Source organism: Rhinopithecus bieti, unplaced genomic scaffold, assembly GCF_001698545.2.
Source record: "Rhinopithecus bieti isolate Rb0 unplaced genomic scaffold, ASM169854v2 scaffold_314, whole genome shotgun sequence".
In the NCBI taxonomy this organism is placed as follows: Eukaryota; Metazoa; Chordata; class Mammalia; order Primates; family Cercopithecidae; genus Rhinopithecus; species Rhinopithecus bieti.
In genome coordinates this window covers 587,987-608,043 of record NW_016803040.1, presented here as the reverse complement: position 1 = coordinate 608,043, position 20,057 = coordinate 587,987, and the positions used below count along the sequence as shown (strand labels likewise).

General features: G+C 38.7%; 1 pseudogene; it reads left to right on the top strand.

Moving 5' to 3' along the window:
• The window catches only part of LOC108537838 (interferon-induced transmembrane protein 3 pseudogene), a 94,630-nt pseudogene that overhangs the window by 38,889 nt on the left and 35,684 nt on the right, over nt 1-20,057 (top strand).

Below are 20,057 nucleotides of genomic sequence, written 5' to 3'. Positions count from 1 at the left end.
AAAAAAAAAAAAAAAAAAAAAAATAATGAAAGAATCTATGTCATTCTAATGTTCTTTCTAATATACATTAGAAAATACTGCACTGAAATATATATCAAGAAAACACTGTTGAGGCCAAGCGCAGGGGTTAATGTGTATACTCTCAGCACTTTGAGAGATGAGGTGAGAGGATTGCTTGAGGCCAGGAGTTCAAGACCAGCCTGGGCAACATGGCAAAAACCCATCTCTACAAAAAATACAAATAATTAGCCAGGCGTGGTAGCAGGTGCCTGTAGTCCCAGCTACCCAGGAGGCTGAGGTGGGGGGATCACCTGAGTCCAGGAGGTTGAGGCTATAGTGAGCCATGATTGTGCCACTGCACTTACAGAGTGAGACTCTGTCTCAAAAAAAAAAAAAAAAAAAAAAAAAAAAAAAAAAAAAAAAAAAGAAACAAAAGAAAAAAAAGCAAGCAAGAAAGAAAAAGAGAATACAGTTGAAAATACCTTAACTAATAGGAACCTAACGCCCTGGAACCACTATATACATATATGTATGTATGTATATGTATACTGTCTCCTGAAAGTATTGAATAAAAAACTAGTTGACCTCAGTGGTTAAAAAAAAATCAGCTGCTTTTTTCCCCCATATGTTTGTTAGCTGCATGAATGTCTTCTTTTGAGAAGTGTCTGTCCATGTCCTTTTCCCACGTTTAAATGATTTTTTTTCTCATAAATTTATTTAAGTTCCTTGTAGATTCTGGATATTAGACATTTGTCAGATGGATAGATTGCAAAAATGTTCTCCCATTCTATAGGTTGTCTGTTCACTCTATTGATGGTCTCTTTTGCTGTGCAGAAGCTCTTTAGTTTAATTAGATTCCATTTGTCTATTTTTGTATTTGTTGCTCTTGCTTTTGGCGTTTTTGTCATCAAATCTTTGCTCATGCCTATGTCCCAAATGGTATTGCCTACAGTTTCTTCTAGAGTTTTTATAGTTTTGGGTTTTATATTGAAATCTTTAATCCATCTTGAGTTAATTTTTGTGTAAGGTGTAAGGAAGGGGTCCAGTTTCAATTTTCTGCACATAGCTAGCCAGCTCTCCCAGCAATACTTAGTAAATAGGGAATCCTTTCCCCATTGCTTTTTTGTGAGGTTTGTCAAAGATCAGATGGTTGTAGGTGTGCAGGCATATATACCTTGGAATACTATGCAGTCATAAAAAGGAATGAGATCATGTCCTTTGCAGGGGCATGGATGGAGCTGGAAACCATTATCCTCAGCAAACTAATGCAGGAACAGAAAACCAAACACCGCATGTTCTCACTTGTAAGTGGGAGCTGAATAATGAGAACACAAAGACACATAGTGGGGAACACCACACACTGGGGCCTGTTGGGGGTGTGCGGAGAGAGAGCCTCAGGAAGAATAGCTAATAAGTGTTGGGCTTAATATCTGGGTGATGGGTTGATCTGTGTAGCAAACCACCATGGTACATGTTTGCCTATGTAACAAACCTCCACATCCTGCACAGTGAGCTGAGATTGCACCATTGCACTACAGCCTGGGCAACAAGAGCTTAAATTACAAGTTGAAGAAAAAAATTAACTCAAAAAAAAAAAACAAACACTTAAACGTGGGCAAAGGACATGAACAGACACTTCTCAATAAGTCAATCCAATGTCTTATTTCATATATATATATGACACTGACATATTGATATATACATGTCAACTATATATATAATATTGACTCAAAATTTAATCTCAATAGAAGAAGAGATTATTGTCTGTTTTGCCTCTGCTGTACCCTCAGTCTCTAGAAGAGTACCTGGCACAGAGTAGGCATTCAGTCAAGATTTGTTAAATGGATTGATGAATAAATGAATGAATGAAAATACTATGTTTGGTACTGGAAAAATGAGAAGTGATGTTCAGAATTATGAAGCAGAGGCATTGTGAGGTCTGTAATCATCAACATAATATTAATCATGTCACAATGAAACTGTACCTCTTAAAGCAGAGCAGTTGTTTTGTAAAGTATTTAGAAATATGCTGCTTTTTAAAAAGAAAGTTGATTAACTGGAAATGTTATTTTGCCAGAATGGTCCACATTTGCAATTAATTGAGGCTTCAAATTTAAAGAAGAAAGATGCAGACTCTGAGAGGATGAATTATTATATTGGTGCAAATTTTGCATTTGATAATAAAGCTTTATGAAAATCTCCCCCTCGGCTAGTATGTCCAGATGTTCTGATGAGCTTTGATGTTCCCTTGTGTCATCTTTGAGAACAGACCTCCCTAGTTTAAGCTCCATATTAATTTTCTTAATTCAAACTAAATAACATTGGCACAGAAGGTCTTGTATGAACCTTTCAGAGATGTAGAAGATCAGAAACAGAAGGGGAAGGTGGAGATTAGTTGTTAGGTTCTAAATTGTGGTTGCAACCTCACAGTAGATAATTGGGCATTTTACAAAGCAAATTAAGGCAAATTATGGTAATGCTCTAATTTGCAATTTGTATAATCTAGACACAAATTTATATAATTATTTTCAAAGTTAAAATGATAGACAATTGCCTCAGGGACTGTTGTAAACAATGGTAATGCATTTTTATACATTCAGCATGAAGAGAATCAATCTACGTTCATGACACTGGTACATTTGGGGTCTCATCCCAATTTTCTATGCTTTCTTTTCCCTTTATTTTTTGAGATGGAGGTAAGAGCTACATAGGCTACCTGGGCTGTTGCCATTCCATTGTTTGAAAGCATAAGCCTGATGTTATCTGTCCTCACCAGCCCATGAAATTTCCTGAGGCAGCACTCCACCTGCTTAAGTAGTAACTTGGCACTGCCTCCCAACAATGTGTCCCTACTTATGCTGGGGACTTTCTACAAGTGGGTGCTTTGCACTTGTCCACATACCAGTCTGTCAAATGCAGTCAGCACATGGCATCCACTGGGTCCTCCTCCAGCTGCACTTCCTGATGCCTGTCTGCCATCTAGTCCCTACCACAGCCAACCACCACAGCCAACCACCACTGTCTGAGGTGAGGATGCTGGTGTCTATGCCAAAGGTGCTGTATTCTTGGGTATGAGTGTGGTGTCGGGTTTTGTACAGAGGAAGGGAGAAAGGCCCTCTTTCTAATTCTCTGCTACCCTTGGTCATGTGGGCCCTTAAGCAGATCTGATTACATTTAGAGTCCTTTCTATTCTTCCAGCTTCTGGCCTTTACCCTCTGCCAGAACCTTAAAGTCTCCCAAGAAAATAGATCTGTCAGCATCTGGCACTAATTCCATGGCCAGAACCTCAAACAATCTTTTTTTTTTGAGACAGGGTCTCGCTCTGTCACCCAGGCTGGAGTGCAGTGACGTGATCTTGGCTCACTGCAACCCCCACCTCCCAGGTTCAAGCGATTCTCCTGCCTCAGTTTCCTGAGTAGTACAGGTGTGTGCCACCATACAGGGCTAATTTTTGCATTTTTAGTAGAGACGGGGTTTCATCATGTTGGCCAGGCTTGTCTCAAAATCTTGACTTCAGTTGGTCTGCCCGCGTTGGCCTCCCAAAGTGCTGGGATTACAGGCATGAGCTACCGCGCCCGGCCCAGAAACTCAAACATTCTTTTGGGGACATTCCTCCAGTTTCTAGTTGCCCCCCTACCCCCGACCACCAGGCTGGACTAAGGCATCAGTACAACATAGGTGCTATAATCATCATCTCTCCCCTCTCTTTTGAGACATTCTCTCAACAAAACTCATGTCCTCTAATCAGTCACGAAGCAGAAGACTCCATGTACATCAAAGGCTACATACGGGTTTAGTGTGAGGGTGATTGGAAACACAGTGAGGAATGGGGTGAATGTGTCAGTCACGACATTAGCAGTCAGTCAGCCAAAATGCTCTCTTATATGAGGAGATATTTCTCTCCAGTTTCTCCAGTGATGAAATAAAACCTGACAACCTTAATCTCAACACACAAAGTAATTTCCCTCAGTGAATCATTTAGGTAGGCACTGCCAGTCCTTCCAGTGCCGAGGGTTAGTCATCCCTTTGCAGCATTTCCTCATATGCCCCCAAATGAGTATTTGTGTTGATTGGGCACTTTATAACTGGATGGCATCCCCTTTCCTGTCCTCTAGAGCCTCGATGAACACAGCCTACGCTACTCACTCCTGCTCTGAGGCATCTCAGAGTTCACAGCTGGTGCTTTATGTGGAACTGCTCAGTTTATGCCAAGGAGACAGTCCTTTTGCTTTCTCTCCGCTACTTCTTTCTTTACTCAGTCACAACCGTATCTTCCTGCTATCCCCATTGGAGATAGCTTTGACTTCCGGTTTAGTGAAAAATCTGGTTTTTCTTCCTACTGTACTCTCAACATTCAATGCTTCTGTGAACAGATGTATGGATTTTTTTTCCCACACTGACCCATATTCCGACACCAGTTGACACTGGAAATAGCGTCAGATCCCACAGGCGAAGGGCTGAGTCCCATGAGGCTATCCACCACTTCAGATGCCAACTGCAAGTAGTAGATCTTCAGGTTACCATAACTTCTACTGGACTTGGCTACAAATTGGAGGTTCCCATGACTCCGTCTCAGGTTCAATAATTTATGAGAATGGCTCATAGAACCCAGGAAAACAGTTTACTTGTTACTGCCAACTTATTAGAAAACATATTTTAAGAGACACAAATGAACAGCCAGATGGAAGAGATGCATAGGACAAGGTATGGGGCATGGGGCATGGTCATGCCACCCTCCCAGCACCTCCAGGTGTTCAGCAATCCAGAAGATCTCTGAAACCCAGAGGATGGGGAATGGGTCTGAAGTTTCCAAGCTTCTAATCATGGCTTGGTTTTTCTGGTGTCCAGCCTTCATCCAAGAACCTACTGAGGGTTGCATCATTAGAACAAAAGACACTGTTGTCACCCAGGGATTTCCAAGGGATTAGGAGCTCTGCATCAGGAACTGGGGGAAAAAAATTAGAAACAAAGATGCACCTAGCACCCCTATTGCTTAGGAAATTACAAGGGTTATAGGAGCTCTGTGCCAGGAATTGAGGATAAAGACCAAAATATGTATTCCTTATTATAAATCACAATATTGTACTTCTCTTCCTTATGTTTTCCTGATTTTAGTATGAAATCAAGCCACTTTTTAATAAGGACGATATTGAGCAATAATATTATTTAAAGAACCATTGGCTAGGGCATGCCAGTATTAAAAGGAGCAAGCTGGGTGTGATGCCTCCTGCTTGTAATCTCAGTAACTGGGGAGGCAGAGGTGGGAGGATGGCTTAAGCCCAGGAGTTCAAGACCAGCCTGAGCAATGCAGCGACACCCTGTCTCTAAAAAAAAAAAAAAAAAAAAAGAAATGAAATTAAAAATGAATAAATAGGCCAGGCACGGTGACTCACGCCTGTAATCCCAGCAGTTTGAGAGGCCGAGGCGGGCAGATCACCTGAGGTCAGGAGTTCGAGATCAGCCTGACCAACAAGGTGAAACCCTGTCTCTACTAATACACAAAATCAGCTGGGCATGGTGGTGGGTGCCTGTAATCCCAGCTACCTAGGAGGCTGAGGCAGGAGAATTGCTTGAACCTGGGAGGCAGAGGTTGCGGTGAGCCGAGATTGTGCCATTGCACTGCAGCCTGGACAACAAGAGTGAAACTCCATCTCAAAATACATACATACATACATATGTACTGAAAGAAGTAAACAAAAAGGTTTCTGAATTCTGAAATGAGATTTCTGTATGCTAGAAATTTCTATAACCTGACATTTAGAAATTGTTACAACATTCTAGATAACAACCAAATAAAATTATTAATGAGGTTTGGCTCCTTAGGAAAAAAGCTCTGAATTAATTTAATTCATGGATATAAAGATACTGTGCAAGTTAATATCAATTTGCCAATTCAAATTAATATGAGAGTCTAAAAGTGAATAAATACTTTTACATTCAACTTTTTTTGTTGCCCAGATATTATGAGCACTTTCCCACTTTGCATCTAGGATAATGTAATCTTTTTCAAAGTCAATATACATCTCTAGATTATAGTTCTGAGATAAAGCCAGCACCATATATTAACTGTAAATATTCTACTCAACTAGCAATTATATTTCTTTTACAATTTGTGATTCACTTTTTCTATTCTAAATATCAAAACTGCAGAATTATAGGAGTTTAGGGAGGGATAGTATACAGCTGTTTAAAAATAATTATAGATGTATATTATCTAGATATATACAGTATATAGTTATTACAGTTATACACGCTATAAGTCACAATACTCAGCATTACTTATCAAGGCTTACTATGCATCTGACACCTTGCCACGTCTTTACCTACATTATCTCATTTGAAGTACAGAGTTTTAACTCCCATTTTACAGATGAGAAAACTAATGCTCAGTGATGCTAAGTAACTTGCTCAAGTTAATAGTCTAAGTGGGAGGCCCAGGATTTGAGCTTGCATCTCTCTGACCCCAGGGGTTATGTACTTAACCTCTATGCTCTGAGGTAGAAAAGGCAGAGAACCACTTAAAACAATTAAATTCCAGATGTGCAAAAGTGTATATAAATTACTTTTCTATCCTTTTACAGAACTGTCATATTCATTCCTTTTAGGCATGGGTCTAAAAAAGGTAAATGCTGGAATAGATGAGGCACTAACAGCAAGAGGACCTGAGGCATACCAGGACCAGTAGGTAGAGTATGCCAATGCACAGCCAAAGGAAGCAGAAGTCTTGATGGTACTTCAGATTAAATTTGGGTTAAAGAGCTTAATTTGATTTCCCTAACATTTTATTTATTTATTTGTTTATTTTGTTTGTTTGCTTTGTTTGTTTGTTTTTTGGGATTGAGTCTCACTCTGTAGCGTAGGTTGGAGTGCGGTGGCACAGTCTCTGCTAACTGCAACCTCCACCTCCCGGGTTCAAGCGATTCTTCTGCCTCAGTCTCCCGAGTAGCTGGAATTACAAGCATAGGCCACCATGCCTGGCTAATTTTTGTATTTTTTCCTAGAGCCGGAGTTTCTCCATGTTGGCCAGGCTGGTCTTGAATTCTTGGCCTCAAGTAATCCACCCTCCTCAGCCTTCCAAAGTGCTGGGATTACGGGTGTGAGCCACCTCACCAGGCCGTATTTTTTTTTTATAGAGACAGAGTCTCACTATGTTTCCCAGGCTGATCTCAAACTCCTGGTCTCAAGTGATGGGCCTGCCTCAGCTTTCCAAAGTGCTAGGATTACAGGTGTGAGCCACCATGTCTGGCCCCTCCCTAACATTTATTAAACTTGTTGTTTGCTGGCCATGATGCTAGACACTTTTGCATACATATTTATTTTAATTGATCTGAATAAGAATAGTCTTCAAAGCATCTGCAGCATTTACCATAGATATTTTCTTCAGCCTTTTAAAACATACGATACACCTGAGAAATATTTGTGAGCTTCGTATAATCATTTTTTTAAAGATCTGAAATCTCTCCTTTTAGATTAGTACTTAAACAATTGATGAAGATAGTATCTCTTATTTGGGCATTACATTTTTCTTCTGGTACTTCAGAGATTAATCATATTCATCCTAAAATTAGTGACTACGAATCTTCTTTGGCAGGATGGCCCAACTTCCGTTATAAATATCATAGACATTTCACTTTTTTATGTTTAACAAAAAAAAAGGTATGTGTATATGTACAGAGTTAAGGAGCTAAAAGACTGGGCATGGTGGCTTACACCTGTAATCCCAGCACTTTGGGAGGCTAAGGCGGGCAGATCACAAGGTCAAGAGATTGAGACCATCCTGGCTAACACAGTGAAACCCTGTCTCTACTAAAAATACAAAAATTAGCTGGGCATGGTGGCGGGCACCTGTAATCCAGTTACTCAGGAGACTGAGGCAGGAGAATCGCTTGAAACCAGGAGGCGGAGGTTGTAGTGAGCCAAGATAGTGCCACTGCACTCCAGCCTGGCGATAGAGGGAGACTCTGTCAAAACAAACAAACGAACAGGAGATAAATAATGCTGAACTTCGAAAAGGTTACTTTAAGTTACATATCAGCTTCTGAAGGAATCTACAACTTTTTTGGTGGTTGTTTCTTCCTTCTACTACCCGCCATAGTTTAACCGTCCGATTTAATGCCCGGTAGGTCATTCTGTGACACTTTCTATGTCTACTACATGGCTGCTTTGAGTCAAAAATGTGAAGGAAATCTTGAGTTTCTTCTTACTTCACTGTCTCAGTTGATTTTCTCCTCTTTATTGTCCTGTCTGCCCCACTGCCTTTTTCAACAACTTGTCTCTCAAAAAACTGCCCTCACAAACACACAAATACATTTTGATACCTTCTTAGCCTTGTCTGTTTCAAAATGATTTCTCCTTGTCACATTCTTAACCTCTTTCCCTCAACAACATTGCTGTTTCCTCTAGGCAGCTGATCTGAGCAGGATCTCAGGAGACAGTTCCTCCCCAAATCAATACCACCAGGAAAGGAAGAGAGGTTCAGTCCTGTGCCAGTCTTTATCTTTTACACATATGATCTCCTAATAAGAGATGTGGAGGAAGGCATAGCTATCTCCATGTTACAGGATCAAGGTCAGAGAATTAAGCAGTTTGCCCAAGTTCATAAAGCTGGGAAATGCCCAGTTGGCATTAGTTCATGCTAATTCACTTTGAGTCAAAAAATTCATGCTATTTCACTATGTCATCTTGCTTTCTACCATATTCAAAATGAAACTCAAAATTTATCAGTCTAGCAATCATAGATTTCCTTGATCAGAATTAAGTTTTTTCTTTGCTTTTTGAGATAAGGTCTCACCCTCTCACCCAGGCTGGTGTGCTATGGTGCAATCTCAGCTCAGTGCAGCCTCTGCTTCCTGGGTTCAAGCAATTCTCCTGCCTCAGCCTCCTTAGTAGCTGGGATTACAGGCATGCACTCCCAAGCCCAGTTAATTATTTTTTAATTTTTAGTACAGATGGGGTTTCACCATGTTGGCCAGGCTGGTCCTGGACTCCTGACCTCAAGTGATTCGCCTGCTTTTGCCTTCCAAAGTGCTGTGATTACAGATGTGAGCCAACGCTCCCTGCCAGAATCAAATTTTATTCAACCAATTTTATGTGCCATGACTCCCAGAAATTCCATTCAGGGTAATCATCACACAGGGTTTCCTGATTTTATGTCTTAAAGTAGGCTGTACCTACTTTACCTCTTCCTTTCCCAGTCCTAAGTCTACCCATTCTTTAAGGCTCACCATGTCCATCTTTCATAGGACCTTTCTGACTCTTCTAGTTCCAGCTTTTCTCCTACTAAACACTTGAGAAGTTTGGAAGATAGTGTTCCTCATTCCTCCTCTATCGCACCAATCCAATTGCACTCCTTTATGAGCTCGGTGGTTCTTGCAGTTGGAAGACAGGCTGAGCCTAGAGGAGTGGAGCATGGCCTTAATCTAAGTAGTGATGGATGGAGAAATCTGGTAGCCAGGGCAGGAATTTTGCCCTGTAGTTGGAATCAGAGCCTGGAGGCCAGTATCAGATTGGCTCTGAGGAGATTTGTAGCTCTCTGTGGGGAGACAGATGGCACTAGCACAGGTGGGTATTCCTGAAAAGCCTGCTGGTTTCTTTGGCAGGAGAGTTAAACAAATGGGCCAAATCTACTCCTTCTCCGAGACTGAAAGGCCACTGATCTTTGTAGCCAGGAAGACCACCAGGATGTTCTTCCAGTGCTCTGAAAAAGAGCCAGCAACTTGCTGAACTTGCTGTATACCACCTACCTCCCTGGTAGAGCCAACTGTGGCTCTTACCTTTGGCTTGAGTGTGTACACATAAGGTGCCCCAGCAGCTGGACCTGAGTTCCATCTGGAGTAGTGGATCTCAAAGTGTGCATCACAGACCAGTAGCATCAGCATCACCTGGGAATGTGTTAGAAAAGTGAAATCCTAGAAGAAATAGATAAATTCCTAGACACAGACAAACTACAAAGATTGAATCATGAAGAAATCCAAAACCTGAACAGACCAGTAACAAGTAATGAAATCAAAGCCATAATAAGAAGTCTTCTGGCAAAGAAAAGCCCACGACCCAATGGCTTCACTGCTGAATTTTATCAAACATGTAAAGAATAACGAATATTAATCCTACTCAAACTATTCCAAAAAATAGAAGAGGAGGGAATACTTCCAAACTCAGTCTATGAGGCCAGTATTATCTTGATACCAAAATCAGACAGAGACACAAGAAAAAAAGAAAACTACAGGCCGATATCCCTGATGAACACTGATGCAGAAATACTCAACAAAATACTGACAAACCCAATTCAACAATACATTAGACAGATCATTTATCATGACCAAGTGGGGTTTATCCCAAGGATGCATAGATGGTTCAGCATATGCAAATCAGTCAGTGTGATACATCATATCAACAGAATGAAGGACAAAAAACATATCATCATTTCAATTGATGCTGAATGAGCATTTGATAAAATTCAACATCCCTTCATGATAAAAACCTTCACAAAACTGTTTATAGAAGGAACATACCCCAACACAATGAAAGCCACATATGACAGACTACCCAGAGCTAGTATTAGGTTAAATGAGGAAAAACTGAAAGCCTTTTCTCAAAGGTCCGGAACAAGACAAGGATGCCCACTTTTACTGCTATTATTTGACATAGTACTGGAAGTCCTGGCTAGAGCAATAAGATAAGAGAAAGAAATAAAGGGTATCTGTATTAGTCCATTCTTGCATTGCTATAAAGGAATGCCTGAGACTGGGTAATTTATAAAGAAAAGAGGTTTAATTGGCTCACGGTTCTGCAGGCTGTACAGGAAGCATGATGCTTGCCATCTGCTCAGCTTCAGGGGAAGCCTCAGGAAACTTACAATCATGGCAGAAGGCAAAGGGGAAGCAGGCTCATCTTACATGGTCAGAGTAGGAGCAAGAAAGAGAGCGGAGAGCTGCTACATATGTTTAAACAAGCATATCTCACAAGAACTTCCTCACTATTATGAGAACAGCACCAATAGGGATGGTATTAAACCTTTCATGAGAACTTTACCCCCACGATCCAATCACCTCCCACCACACCCTACCTCCATCATTGGGGATTACAACTCAACATAAGATTTGGGCAGAGACACAGATTCAAACCATATCAGCATCCAAATTGCAAAGGAAGCAATCAAATTATCCTTGTTTGCAGATGATATAATCTTATATTTGGAAAAATCTAAAGACTCCACCAAAAAATCTGCTAGAACTGATAACAAATTCGGTAAAGTTACAGGATACAAAATCAACCTACAAAAATCAATAGCCTGTCTATTTGCCAATAGCAAACAATCTGAAAAATAAATCAAGAAAAGAATTTCATTCATAATAGCTACAAATAAAATAAAATAAAATAAAATACATAGGAATAAACTTAATCCAAGAAGTGAAAGCTCTCTATAATGAAAACTATAAAACATTGATGTTTCAAATTGAATAGCGACACTATAAAATGGAAATATTTCTTTTTTTTTTTTTTTTTTTTTGAGACCGGAGTCTCGCTCTGGTCACCAGGCTGGAGTGCAGTGGTGCGAATCTCAGCTCACTTGCCAAGCTCTTGCCTCCCGGGCGTTCACGCCGATTCTCCTGTCTTGTCTCAGCCTCCCGTGCAGCTGGGACTACAGACACCTGCCACCATGCCTGGCTAATTTTTTGTATTTTTAGTAGAGATGGGGTTTCACCGTGTTAGCCAGGATGGTCTCGATCTCCTGACCTCATGATCCGCCCACCTTGGCCTCCCAAAGTGCTGGGATTACAGGTGTGAGCCACCACGCCCGGTCTGGAAAATATTTCATGTTCATGGACTAGAGGAATCAATATGGTTAAAATATCCATACTACCCAAAGCAATCCACAGATTTAATGCAATCCCTATCAAAATACCAATGACATTCTTAACAAACATGGAAATAATAATTTTGAAATTTACCTGGAGCCACAAAAGACCCAGAATAGCCAAAACTATCTTGAGCAAAAAGAACAAAACTAGAAGAATCACATTACTTCAATTTATACTACAGAGCTACAGTAATCAAAGCAGCATGGTACTAGCATAAAAACAGACACATAGACCAATGGAACAGAATAGCAAACCCAGAAATACATCCATATATCTACAGTGAACTCATTTTCTACAAAGGTGCCAAGAACATACATTGGGGAAAGGACAGTCTCTTTAATAAATGGTGCTGGGAAAACTGGATATCAATATGCAGAAGAATGAAACTAGACCGCTATCTCTAGCAATATAGAAAAATCAAATCAAAATGGATTGAAGACTTAAATCTAAGGTCTCAAACTATGAAACTATTAAACGAAAACATTGAAGAAACTCTCCAAAGCATCTGGGCAAAGATTCCTTGAGTGATACCACACAAGCACAGGCAACCAAAGCAAAAATGGAAAAATGGTATCGCATCAAGTTAAAATTTTTCACAGCAAAGGCAACAATCAATAAAGTGAAGAGACAATCCACAGAATGGGAGAAAATATCCGCAAACTATTCATCTGACAAAGGAATAATAACCAGAACATATAAGGGGCTTAAACAACTGCACAGGAAAAAATGTAATAATTTGATTAAAAAATGGGCAAAAAATCTGAATAGATATTTCTCAAAAGAAAACATACAAATGGCAAACAAGTATATGAAAAGGTGCTTAACATCATTGACCATCAGAGACATGCAAATACAAACTACAATTAGGTATCATCTCACCCCAGTTAAAATGGTTTTTATCCAAAAGAGAGGCAATAACAAATGCTGGTGAGAATGTGAAGAAAAGGGAACCTCCATACACTGTTGGTGGAAATGTATATTAGTACAACCACTATGGAGAACAGTTTGGAGTTTCCTCAAAAAATAAAAAATAGAGCTGCCATGTGATCCAGCAATTCCACTGCTAGATATATACCCAAAAGTAAGCATATCAAAGCAATATCGAAGAGATATCTTCACTCCCATGTTTATTGCAGCACTACCCAGAATAGCCAAGATTTGTAAGCAATCAAAGTGTCCATCAACAGACATATGGATACAGAAAATGTAGTATATATACACAACTGAGTATTACTCAACCACAGAAAAGAATAATATCCTGTCATTTGCAACAACATAGGTGGAACTGGAGGCATTACGCTAAGTGAAATAAGCTAGGCACAGAAAGACAAATTTCACATTTAGCACTCACTTATTCGTGGGTGCTGAAAATTAAAACGATTGAACTCATGAAGATAAAGAGTAAAATGATGGTTACTAGAGGCTGGAAAGGATAGTTGGGGGAGGTGGGGGAGAAAGTGGTGATGGTTAATGGGTACAAAAATATGGTAAGATTTCTGAACTCCAAGGATTAAGACAAATCTTACAAATACAGAGACAGAAAGATCAAGTATGCAAATATCTATATATAGTTATATATATAGAATGAATAAGATCTAGTATTTGATAGCACAATAGGGAACAATAATTTATTGTACATTTTAAATTGACTAAAAGAGTAGAATTGGATTGTTTGCAACACAAAGAAAGGATAAATGCTTGAGATGATGGATACCCCATTTACCCTGATGTAATTATTACACATGGTATGCCTGTATCAAAATATCTCATGTGCCTCATAAATATATATACCTACTATCTACACACACACGCACAAACACACACAGACAGCACACACACACATGAAAAGGAAATGCAAATGTTCAGACACTATCTCAGACCCACTGAATCAGAAACCCTGGGAGTAGAACCAATGATCCCATTTTAATAAACCCTTTAGGCAGTTCTGATGTATACTAATGTTTGAGTGCTGTGTTACCGGAAATGTAGTCCATAGACCAGTAGCATTGGCATCACCTGTTAGAAATAGGTGTAGAAATATTGGCATAACTTGTTAGATATGCAGACACTCAGATCACACTCCAGATATTCTGAGTTTGAATCAACAGTTTAAGAAGATTCCTGAGTGATTCATATACACATTAAAGTTTGAGAAGGACTGATTTAGAGAATAAATGCTCTAAGGCTAAAATAGCATAACCTTCACAGCAGGAGTTCCATGCAAAACAGAACTGCTAGAGGAGAGAGGCAACAACTTGATCTAGAAAAAATTAAAAGTGAACTTAAGGGTATTACTTATAATATTTAAAAATATAAAAAATGAAAACCCAAACAACAATAACAAAATAACAATGATCGGAAAAATAAAAATAAAAAAAAGCAACCCATGACTTTTTAACTGAACAAGCAAGTGGGTGAACTGAAGAAGATGATTTATGTTGGGTTCAAATTAGTAGCCTGAAAGAACAACTGGAAGAAGTATTTCAAAATAAGGAGCAATAATTCAAAGAGGTAGAAATCATGAGCAAAAAGATAGCAGACTTGGAAGAAAGATCCAGGAGACCTACATGTAAATATTAGAAAAACATAAGAGCACAGATTGAGGAGAGGCAAAATTAGTTAAAATTAGATTTATTCAAGTCAGCAGATGGAAATGTACTACCAAGATCCACACACTTAGACATATTCTGGTAAGATTTCTGAACTCCAAGGATTAAGACAAATCTTATAAATACAGAGACAGAAAGATCAAGTATGCAAATATCTATCTATAGACACATATATATATACACATAGAAGAGGAAGAAAAAGAAGAAGAAGAAGGAGGAGGAGGAGGAGGAGGAGGAGGAGGTGGTGGCGGCGGCAGCGGAGGACGAGAAGGAGAAGGAGAGGAAGAAGAAGAAGAAGAGGAAGAAGAAGAAGAAGAAGGAGAAGGAGAAACATTAGACTGATACAGGACTGTGTCATCTACAACTCAGGAGCTAATAAAAATTACTAATATCAGAGAGAAAAGAACTACAATCTAAGAATTTTATATCTGAGGCAAGATATTATCATTCTTTTATCAGTAGAAAAAATGTATTTGTGGCTATGCAGGAATTCATAGAAAATATCATCCTCCTATTCCATCTTAGGGAAACCAGGTCAGAGTAGAAGATGAAGAGAGGAAACAAGAATGGTAAGCAGTATAGCTTGCAGTAAGTTAAGTTAGATGCAAATAGGTGTTAACAGAGTGAGATTAATATAATAGCTAAATAAGCAATCTTAAAAAGAAGAATTTACTGCAAGAGAAATCTAATAATAGCCTAGAACCCAAAGTATTAAGCCGTATCAGCAAAAAAGGTATTTGAAAGTAGAATGAGGCTGGGCGCGGTGGCTCACGCCTGTAATCCCAGCACTTTGGGAGGGCGAGATGGGTGGATCACCTGAGGTTTGGAGTTCTAGACCAGCCTGACTAACATGGAGAAACCCCATCTCTACTAAAAATACAAAATCAGCTGGGCGTGGTGATGTGTGCCTGTAATCCCAGCTACTCGGGAGGCTAAGGCAGGGGAATCGCTTGAACCCGGGAGGCAGAGATTGCAGTGAGTTGAGATGGCGCCATTGCACTCCAGCCTGGGCAACAAGAGTGAAACTCCATCTCAAGAAAAAAATAAAATAAAATAAAAAGGAAAGTAGAATAGATTCTATTCTGTAGAGTAAAAATTTAAAGGTAATCTGGCAGGAAGAATGGAGAAGTAAAGGTAAGTAAAGGTATTCAAAGGTCTCATTTATTGGTGGGAACAGTGAAAAAAGGAGTGATTTGGTTGAAAGGAAGAAGCACAAGGATTTCATATGATGGTCCAGACACTTGTGTGTGATGATAAAGGGAAGGTAATTAATAAGAAAATGACAATGTAGAGCAACCGGAACAAATCAGCAAAAATGAAGAAAGAAAAAAGAAGAAATGCAAAGTAAGACCAAAGATAAATATTAAATAAAATAGAATGAATAAAATAGTTGTTATACTTAACATGAATGGGCTAAACTTTTCTATTGAAAAACAGAGACTGGCGGGTTGGGTTAAATAACAATATCAAGTAATACACTGTTTATTGTTTTTTAATGCTTAAAACAGTGAGTTTTTCAAAGACTGAAAAATGAAATGGACAAAGAGATATCACAAAGAGAAAGCAGAAATTCACGTTAATGCCAGATGGGCAGAATTTAATCTTAAAACCAGCAATGAAATTAAAGATGAATAATACATAATCATAAAAAGAATTTCTTTTTTTTTTTTTTTTTTTTTTTTTTTTTTTTGAGACAGGGTCTCACTTTGTTGACCAAGCTGAAATACAGTGGCATGATAATAGTTCACTGCAAACTTGAACTACTGGGCTCAAGCGATTTTCCTACCTTGGCCTCCCAAAACACTAGGATTACAGGCATCAGTCACCATCCTGGGCTAAAAAGTACAATTTAGGTAAAAAATATACTAGTCATTACTTTGTATGTATTAGATACAGCAGCTAAATATATAAAGTGTTAGAAATGCAAGGAGAACTTCATTTAGAAATATATATGTCTTTCAGAATCATCCAGATCCAACGGGGCAAAAAATAGTAATAATGACAAGCAGAAATTAAACAGTAAAACTATTGAAATGATGGGGTTCAGGATATACTACCCCAAAATAGGGCAGCTTGCCATATTGAATATTTTAAGCTGAAGGAATCTGAAAAACGGCAGGTAGAGGAAGGACACTCTGACTCTTTCTTCTCCCTGAAATACGACATAAGACCCTCACATGAGAGGTACCTTCCCGATACTCAGAGAGAAGTACACCTTTAACACCAAAGACGGGAAGATGGAGGGATGTTGAAAGTAATTTAAACCAATAAGCCTTGCTAAGTTTCCTCCAGTTTGCTATCCTAGCTCAAACCCTCTCTGCCCCATCATATTTTTCGACAACTTTATACTCTTTGTCAAACCTAGTATAAAAATACTCAGGGTTAACTGTTTCTTTGGGTCTTCATTTCCACTTCTGTGTTACGTAAAACATATTTTAAATAAATTTGTATACTTTTCTCTTGTTAATCTGTATCTTACAGCCCCAGCAAACAACTCAGAAGTGAGAAGATATTTTTCCTACCCTACAATATTAAACCATATATCCTTTGAGTAGAAAGTATTAAGTAGAAAATATTCATAGTTTTGCATGTTCATGGAGTATTTATGACATTTGGTCACACTCTTGGTTGAAAAAACGTAACTTTTTTTTAAAGGTCAATTTTACAGGTCATATTCTCTAATAAAACTCAGAAATAAGAAATAAAGAATGACAAAATGCTAAACACTTATGAATTAACAATAACACTTTAATAAAGTAACAACACTTTAATAGCTCTGGGTCAAAAGAAAGTAAAACCAAAATTAAAATTATTTCAAAGCAATGGCAAGAGCTACTATTTATGTCAAACCAATAAGACATGTGGAAATCTATGAGAGGAATATTTGCAGCTTTAAGTGCCTTTGCCATTAAAGGTTAAGAGCTGAAAAGTAAAGAACAATACTCATCTTTAAGAAATTAAAAAAAGAAAACAAAACCAAACAAAAGTGGAAAGATTAAAGTAGTGAAGAAGGAAAATAATGAATGAGAAAGCAAAATAATAAGTAAAATAGTAGAAAGGATAAATAAACCTAAAAAGGAAAGTCAATAGAAGCCAAAGAGAAACATACACAAGATAAGAAATGAGAGACAATCAAAGATAAGACACTGAAAACATTCTAAGAGAATATTAGATTCAATGGCAAGATTTCAAAAAACCTAGAGGGAATAAATGATGTTCCTGCAAAATATAAACTAACACAATTGACCCAAGAAGAAACATGAAACTTGAATAGATCAAATGCTACAGAAGAGACAGAAGGAAGCTTAAAAGACCTACTATCTAAAAAATCACCAGAATCAGATAGATTCAGAGGTAAGTTCTAGCTGATCTTTAAAAATAAACAAGTAAACCAGGTAATTCATATGGAACTGGTACATTTCCAGAGTATAGAAAAAGCAATCTCTGGCCTCTCCTTTTTTCTCTTCATCATATTTCCTCTCTTTAATGTTCGTCTCCCCATCTACCTCACCCAAATATTTTGGCACATTTAACTGACTTCACAGACTTGCTGGTTTCAACATCACTGCTCCTTGCCCCCTTCCTGACCACCCTCCCTCATCAAAATGTCTGCCTCCTCTGGCAGCTGGTCAAGCTGGGACTTAGGAGAGCAATGTTGGCCTGCCCAGGTACTGCTCAAGAGTTTTACTCCAGAGGTGCTCCTTTGAGCTAGAAGGCCCATCTTCCCTCCATGGAGAACACTGACTCCTTCCGTGGGCTCTGTTATTTTTAGGCTGCCAGTAACAGAATACCAACTCAAAATGTCCTAAACCATAAGGGAATTTATTATCTTAAGTAATTCAATCGATTCCATGGTTCAGCAATATCATCTAGAATCCAGCTTCCTTCTCCGTGCTGCTATTTATGACACTCGCTTCATTGTAGGGTTGCTTTTCCTCATTGTCATAATATGGCTACCAGCAAAACTGGCTACACGTGTGTCCTTATCCATGTGCAGGATTCAAAGACAACTGGCTCTTTCCCCTGACAACTCTGGTGAAAACATCTCACATTTCTTTAGCCCAATCACAGGTAGGGGACAGTTGGCTTTGAGTGATCATCTGAGGAAAGACTGTTAGAGAGACAGCCACAATGCCGTTTTCAGTTCCCACCTCATTTTCCCAGTTGGTCAGCAGGGAAATCTAGCACTAACCCCTAGGAATGCCCAACAGAAATGGAATTTGTCACCACGAAGGGTACCAAGATATGCTATACCCCAAAATATGCCTTTTGTTACATTGAATATTTTAGTTAAAGGTCATCAAGACCAACAGATACAGAAAAAGCTCTAAAAGTAGGGCACAAATTTTACTTTAATAAAGGAAATTTAGAAAATTTCCATCTTTAAAGGTGTCTCCTTTTCCCTTATGGAGAAGAAGACTCAATAACTCTTATCAGTGGAGAAAGCACTAAACAATCCTTGTTTACCATACTTTTCTTGGTCACCTTCCTATAACTAGCCTGCTGACCTAGAAGTCCTAAATCCTTTTCCTTTGTTTAGCTAAAATGGAATACTGTAAAAGCCTTAACCATCTGGCTACCTCCTTGAGGAACATTTTTCTTTATAAACTCTGGTGTTTACGTATGTAGCTATGTACATAATTAAAACTGTTTTTTTCTCTTGTTAATCTGTCTGTTATTTGTTTGATTCATGGACTCCAAGCCAATAAACCTAAGAGGGGTAAATAAAAAAATGTATTTTTTTCTGCTCTGATAACCAATAGAAAAATTAATACTTTGACACAGGAGATGCTTTTATTATTATTATTATTTTTACTACACCTCATCTTGATTCGTTACTTGTTTGTAGAAAGACTTCCCTCTTTGATTCTTTTGTTTTATAGTGGGAATGATTGAGATGAGTAGAGCATTATTTCAAGTTCTCTCACAAGACTGGATTGTAAATCACTTACTGTCGTGACTGTGGCCAGCTGCCATTCAACTGTACTTAATTCATACACTATTGCTATTGACATGTTTCTCAGGTGAGTGAAAAGTTTCTATGCCTCTGTATTTTAATTGGTTTAGCTCAAGTTTTGGCTAAACATGTTAAAGAAAAACAAAGCCAGATACTAGTTAAAGATTATGAAGACAAACCAATATGGAAATGAGCTCAACTTCAATCCATATAGAGACGACTAGGCATTTTAAAGGGAAAATGAGAGAGTGAAGAGAGAGAAACAGCCTGGCTCAACCAAAGTCACGGAAGTGAAAAATTACAATAATTGGGTAAAAGGGGTTGGCCAATGTGATTAGACCATCTGGGTTTGTTAACTAGTGCTTATTGAAGTTAGGCTCTTACCCTCCCACAGAGCCTGGGAGACAGGGGCCAAGTCTTAAGATGTTGGCTAGAGCAAAGAGTAAATTTTTCAACAACCTTGAGATTTCCCAGACAGGAACTTGAGGAGGGCTGGGTTGATCCCAGGTCAGGGCCTTGAGCTATGCTAGCGTTTAATCAAGTCTCTTGGTGGGGGAGTGGGCATGACAAAATCATTTGTGATGACAGGAAAGAACAGTTCTCAGATGTAGCCTAAAGAAATCATGCTAC